Source organism: Magnolia sinica, chromosome 18 (assembly GCF_029962835.1).
Source record: "Magnolia sinica isolate HGM2019 chromosome 18, MsV1, whole genome shotgun sequence".
NCBI lineage: Eukaryota > Viridiplantae > Streptophyta > Magnoliopsida > Magnoliales > Magnoliaceae > Magnolia > Magnolia sinica.
Genome location: NC_080590.1, coordinates 47,330,523 through 47,337,036, shown reverse-complemented (window position 1 = coordinate 47,337,036; position 6,514 = coordinate 47,330,523). Strand labels below are relative to the sequence as shown.

The 6,514-nt window shown below is 35.4% G+C and overlaps 1 non-coding gene across 1 annotated transcript; it reads right to left on the bottom strand.

The window, feature by feature from the left end:
• Positions 1–236: 236 nt before the first annotated feature.
• LOC131234173 (small nucleolar RNA R71) lies at positions 237–342 on the bottom strand. Its single transcript, XR_009165581.1, has one exon. It is a non-coding gene; the product is annotated as a small nucleolar RNA R71 (small nucleolar RNA).
• Between the last annotated feature and the right edge of the window lie 6,172 nt (positions 343–6,514).

Here is a 6,514-nt window from a genome sequence, read left to right as displayed (position 1 = left end):
CCCATGGACTTGAATCTAAAAGTCCATATCTACACATAAAAGAGTTTGATGAGATAATAGCCACTTTACACTTTCCTAATGTGTTTAAGGACATGATCAGGCTCGAACTCTTTCCCTTCTCCTTAAAAGAAAAAGCTAAGACTTTGTTGCATTCACTATGACAACGATCCATTGGCAGATGGAATGATATGACAAGAGAGTTCATAAAGAAACTCTTTCCATACCATAAGATAAACACCATCAGGAAGTCGATCATGAACTTCGCCCAAAAGGAAGATGAGACATTCTTCTAATATTGGGAGCGGTTCAAGGATCTTGTCAGTTCATGCCCACAACATGGCTATGAAATGTGGTGCACAACAAATTTCTTCTATGATAAACTGACATCTTTCATGCGCCAATTAGTCGAGATGATGTGCAATGAGGAATTCATGAACAAAGATATCGATGATGTGTGAAATTTGAAAAACTTGCTGAAAACGCACAATTATGGGACATCTTCCCAAGACCTAGCACTACTTTTAAGCTTACTCAATCAAAGGAGAGGGGATGAATATATATTTTGAAAGATGAAGATGATATAAATGCTAAAGTGGCCAATCTTACAAGAAAAATTGAGGCCATGAAACTTAAGAAGAATAAGGTTAAGGAAGTTGTTTGCGGTATTTGTGCTTGCAACATACATACAACTGAAAATTGTCCAACAATATCTGCTTGTTAAGAAATATTAAATGAGCAATCGAATACTGTAAACAACTAACAAAAACCTTTCAGTGGACCCATCTTAAATACATACAATTCTTGTTGGAAGAACCATCCAAATTTCAGTTTGAGGAATGGACAAACAACTAACCCTTAAGAGGCCCTGACTTAACTCTTAAATCAAAAGAGACCTCAGGAGGATCCGGTTTTAAAGCATATCCAAAATCAAGAGCTTTTCAATCAAGACACATTACAAGCCTTTCAAGACCTTACCAAGGTCATTCTGCGGATTGAGTCACACTTAACAATTGGAGAGAAAGAGACTCTTCCAGCCCAACCTCTACTAAATCTAAAACCACAATATGAAATTAGTGACCCAAGCTCTTTAAATCAAATAGAGCGGGCTAAATCTATCACCACTCTTAGGAGTGGAAAGACAATTGATAAATTCATTCCGGTAAGGGCTAAAAAGTCTAGGGATCTGGAAGAAGATACGAATAATAGACCTATCATTGCCTCACATCTGTTAGAACTGGAACCCCAAAGTAAGCCGATTGCGTCATTCCCCTAACGGTTGATTGCATCAAAACCTCTAGCTAACTCATAAGATATTCTAGAGGTGTTAAAACAAGTGAAAGCCAACATCCCTCCATTGGACGCTGTGAAACAAATTCCATCTTACGCCAAAATTTTGAAAGATTTATATACAACTGAGACACGACAGACTATTCAACAGAGAATTTTTCTGACATAAAAGGTGAGTGTCATCTTCAAGCAAGATGTGCCACAAAAATATAAAGATCTTGGTAGCCCAACTATCACCTGTATAATTGAGAATCACCAAATAGAGCACGCGCTTCTCAATTTGGGAGTAAGTGATAATTTGATTCCTTTCTCAGTATACGAATAATTAGGTCTAGGTAAATTAAAACTCACCCGGACCACATTACAACTCGTTAATCGTTCGGTCCGTGTACCGAGAGGGATAATCGAGGATGTATTGGTTCAGGTTAATAAATTCTAATATCTAGTAGATTTTGTCATCCTGGACACTCAACCCTTCGTAGATATGAGCACTTAGATCTCTGTCATTCTTGGTTGTCCATTCCTAGCTATATCAAATGCCATAATTAATTGTATGAATGAAGTTATGAGTTTATCTTTCGGAAACATGATGTTAGAGCTCAATATCTTTTTCAACATGAGCAAACAGTCAGAAGATGTTGATGATATTCATGACATTAACATGATCGACTTTTTCGTGGAAGATAGAGTAACCCTGAATCTATACTCTGATCCACTAAAGATGTGTTTGGCCCACTCTCCTGATTTGGATGATGACACGATTAGGGAGATGGAAGTCATGCTTAATGCTGCGCTGGTACTTGGAGTTAATCGGTGGAGGTCACAATTTGAGAAATTGCCCCAAACCAATGTAGTGCCTCTACCGTCTAGTCTCAAGGCACCAAAGCTTGACCTGAAATCATTACCTGCTAATCTTAAATATGTTTACTTAGGTTAAGAAGAGACATAGCTGGTGGTGATTTCATCCCGTCTTGAGAAAGAACAGGAGAGTATGCTCATTTCTACTCTCGAAAAAGATAAAAGAGTCCTTGGGCATATCATCACAGACCTCAATGTGAAAAATGAGCTCCTCTCAACTGAATGCCTAAACTCTTTAAAAGTTTGCTTGACATACTTTGTAGATTCAAATGATTCTACGATATAAGACATAATGGATGCCTTACAAGACAATACCTCGGTGATTGATACTGACCGAGGGAATCATTCTTCTGAAGCACCTCCTTCCACAGATCCTAAGTGTTTACCATTAAAGGAGGAGCTGAAAATTGAACCAAAGTCTGAAACTTCGGAATGTTTTGAGACTACACCACCTACTGAGAATTTTTCTAAATTTCATCTACTTGAAATCTCTGATTCACTGTGGTGTACTAACATTGAAATTTTTTCTGTCACAGGTGAATCATATATACTTTGGATACCTCGGGGGATTAAAAGGAAACTTTTTGCTGAGGTCCATAAATTTTTCTGAACATTCATGCTCCAGGACGTCCAAGCCCACTGCTAAAAAGCCTTTTAGATGATCTTGTTGAGAAACCTACTGAGAAATTTATTAAGATACCGGCCGGAGGAGGAACATTGCTATATGATTGAGTAATTTTCACTTGTTTTCCTAGTTTAGGATTAGAATTTATTAGCTTTCTTAGGAATAGTTTGCTTTTCGCAGTTTAGTTTAGTCACTAGAACCACATTTTATTGGAAGATCATATTCACTTCACAGGTACTCTTCATATACTCCCCTTTATTTTCATTTCTCTTAATTTTTCTCTTACTTCTTATGTTTATATATTAAGGATAATGTAGATTTTCGGTTGGGGGTGTGGATTAGGTAGACGAATCAATGTTTTCTTAGTTTTGAGCAAAAATTATGAAAATTTTCAATTTTTCAAGTGAAAAACTTGTTTGGAAAGTGATAGTTTGCGCACTTAAGAATGTTTTGAGTATGATGATAAGATGGAGATTGAATTTTGAATTGTTGGAGTTTGATCAACTAAGTCGACCATCACTTAAGTTCTCTCATTTAATTGATTAATAGGAAGTTTAAATATCATGTTGATCTAAGTCACAAGACACGTTCGATTTGCTTCCTGTGAATAATGCTAAAATTTCAGATTGCTAGTATGTGTATCATTAATAGATGTTGAGAATTGAGTTTGGAGAATTCTATCCACCTTAAAAAGATGAACCAGTCAAAAAACAGAAAGATCGACAAAAAGGTCACGTATGATAAAAAGATTGGAAAAGAATGAATAAATAAAATAGACCGTCGATATAAAATCAAAAACTGAAAAAAGAAGAAAATGAGATAAGTTTGGAATCAGCACTTAACTATTCAATTAATCTTGAAGTGATGGTCATGGCTAATATTTTGAAATAATAGTAATTTTATGGAAAGTAAGTTGAAATTCACTAAGCACATTGAAAAACTTAATATATAAACTTATGCTCCTAAGTTATTAATATAGAACTTATTTGGTTGATTGCTTATGTGATTCGGTTCTAGGGTTTCAAAGTTCCACTTTTTCGTCTTGATTCTACTCATTCATAATTGATTAAACAAAAGATTGTTTTCAGAAAGAGGTTTGCACACTGAGAATTGATGATATCTTCACACATGTTTTGATCGAGACTAGCAAAATGCTAGTTGAGGATTTGATGAGTGTCAATTATTGTACATTTCTCCCTAGTTATTCCTTAGTTTTATAAACATGATAGTGCTTAATCGATTTAATTATGCATGTTTTCATGTGCGAGATGATTTCGAGAGCTTAAGGTGAAATTGATGCCAAAATGAAGATTTATACTCAAAAGATTACCAAATGAAGATTTGGAGATTTAGAAGTCATTAATGAAGAATTCTCATGCCAAAGATCCAAGGAAACCAAGCGAGGAATGAAGAGAATCGAAGATTTGAAGTGAAGAAAAGGAATCCTGAAAATTGTCCTGGAAAAAAAACATATTCTTAAAAATTGCTCTGAAAAACATGGTCTGGAATTCTGAGTCAATAGCATAATTTTCCTAAAATGGACTTTCGGTCCGATCGAAGTGAAAGAATCAGAATTTTCAGCCTTAATTCGGTTTGATCGAAGCCAACTTCGATCTGACCGAAATTGCACAGAATTATCCAGCGAGAGTGGGATTTTCAGCTTTAATTCGATCTGACCGAAGTGTAACTTTTTGTGCAAATTTGAGGCAGTTTCAAAGTTAGTCCAAACAAATACTATAAATATGGGTCTTTTAATTGTTTCTAAGCACGAATTAGGGTTGGAAGAGTGGAGCAAAGTATTGAAGAACTTCAAGAAGTCATTCCTTCTTCTTTAATCTTTTTCTTCTAGTTAGTTTTTATGCTTTGTTTAAGAATTTTTAGTTCAATCATGTCTTTGGTTGGCTAAACCTCTTAGATAGGACTAAAAGATGAAACTTGTAATGTGTTTAGATGTTTATTCTGCTTTGATTCTTGTTTATGTTGAACTTCATTGACTTCTAGTTTGAATTTAATGAATATTTTCAGTTTTCTATGATTTGTTGTGACTCAAATTACAATAGATGTTGTGATAGCTTTAAGTATTTTCTTTTCCATTATGAGATTGTGAGATTGGTAAATCTTGTTGTTCACCATCATCTCCTGGGCATGGTAGGGTGATGGAATCCCTTCCACTTATCACAATTCTCTTCCATTGAGAATTAGGTCAATGAAAAGTTAAAATTTGATTTAATTGTTTTATCTTCCAATTGGATAGAATAGGACTTCAATTCCAATTGTGTTCATTGAATCAAGTAAGGTAGCATCTTGATAGCTACAAGTGAATTCTTGGCACCCTAGTTCCCACCTTAAATTGATAATTTAAATATTATTCGCAATTACTCTCTTTTATTCCAGAATTCAAATTTAGATCTTCTTCTAGTTCTAGTTCCTTTCAGAATACACAAAAGTTTAGTCCCTATGAATTAGACCTCGTTCTCACAACTAATTACTACATCGTGACCCTATATTTGAGATTGTGAACAAGATCCACATTGCCTCTTCGTACAAATTTGGTAGTGACATTTGTTCCTAACATTTGTTCCTAGAGTAAGATTTGCTTCACTCTCTGCAAGTTTGTAGTTTTTAAGGCATTCCTGTAACATGAGACGTGTAGAAGCACCAGTTCACCCACCACCCATCACTTTTCCCAACAAAGATCAAATTCACTTCAGGTAGCACAACCACGTATTGTTCTTCAACATTGTTTACTTGAAGTTTTGGTGAGTTTGAGAATTATGCTGATTTCACCTCTTTTTCATTAGCAACATTGTTTAGATGAGTGCCCTAACTTGCCACACACATAGCAACTTGACGTGTTATGGTGTTTTTCTTTTCTGATTTAATGAACTATTCTTCATATTTGCTTTATAACATATGATGATCGTGAGAAGGATTGCCTCCGAATTCTTTCTTGTCCTCAACGATGTTTATCTTTGATGCAATCTCGACTTGTTCTATCTTATTATGGACTATTGCTTTTTTCTCCATCCTTAGATGGAATTTCAAATGTTTAAATGATAGTTCTTTGATCTGGTGTCATGGGAATTTTGGTTATCCTTCCATGAACATGATGGCCCACTGCTTTCTAAAATTTTGATGTTCATTCCAAAACTCTCTTTCCATCATTATTCTTTAGATAATCAAAACTGCGCCATTGAGAATTCTTTCATGTCTCCTTCAAAATGCATCAAAGAATGGCATATGGATTACTCCCTAGACAGCACGACTTAGAACCCAAAAAAATCAACTCGACTCGATGTTCATTCAGGTTGGGTCAACTCAAAGACTCAAACCGACTAGACTCGCTCGATAGTTAATAAGTATTTAAATTAATTATATTTGGTATTCAGTATTATAAAGTAAGAAATATAGCAAGAGTACATATTTGAAAGAGGATGTGGGTTCAAATCCCAATCACGTAGCCGGCCCCAATTAAATGAGGCTTAGATGATGATGATGAATTGAAAAGAGCTCTGACAAGGCAAGTGACTCAGATTGAGTTAGTGCAAGTCACATCGAGATGACAGAGTTAGTGAGTCGACTCAACAAGTCTCGCTGTGATTTGCCTCTCCGATTCGAGTTTCCAAGTGACTCAGTTAAAGATCTCAAGTCAAGTTTACTCAGCTGAGATTCGAATTGAGTCAGCGAGGTTTAGAACTATGCACATTAATAGCCAACAATGCATGGAAGAAGTGGTGCGCATCT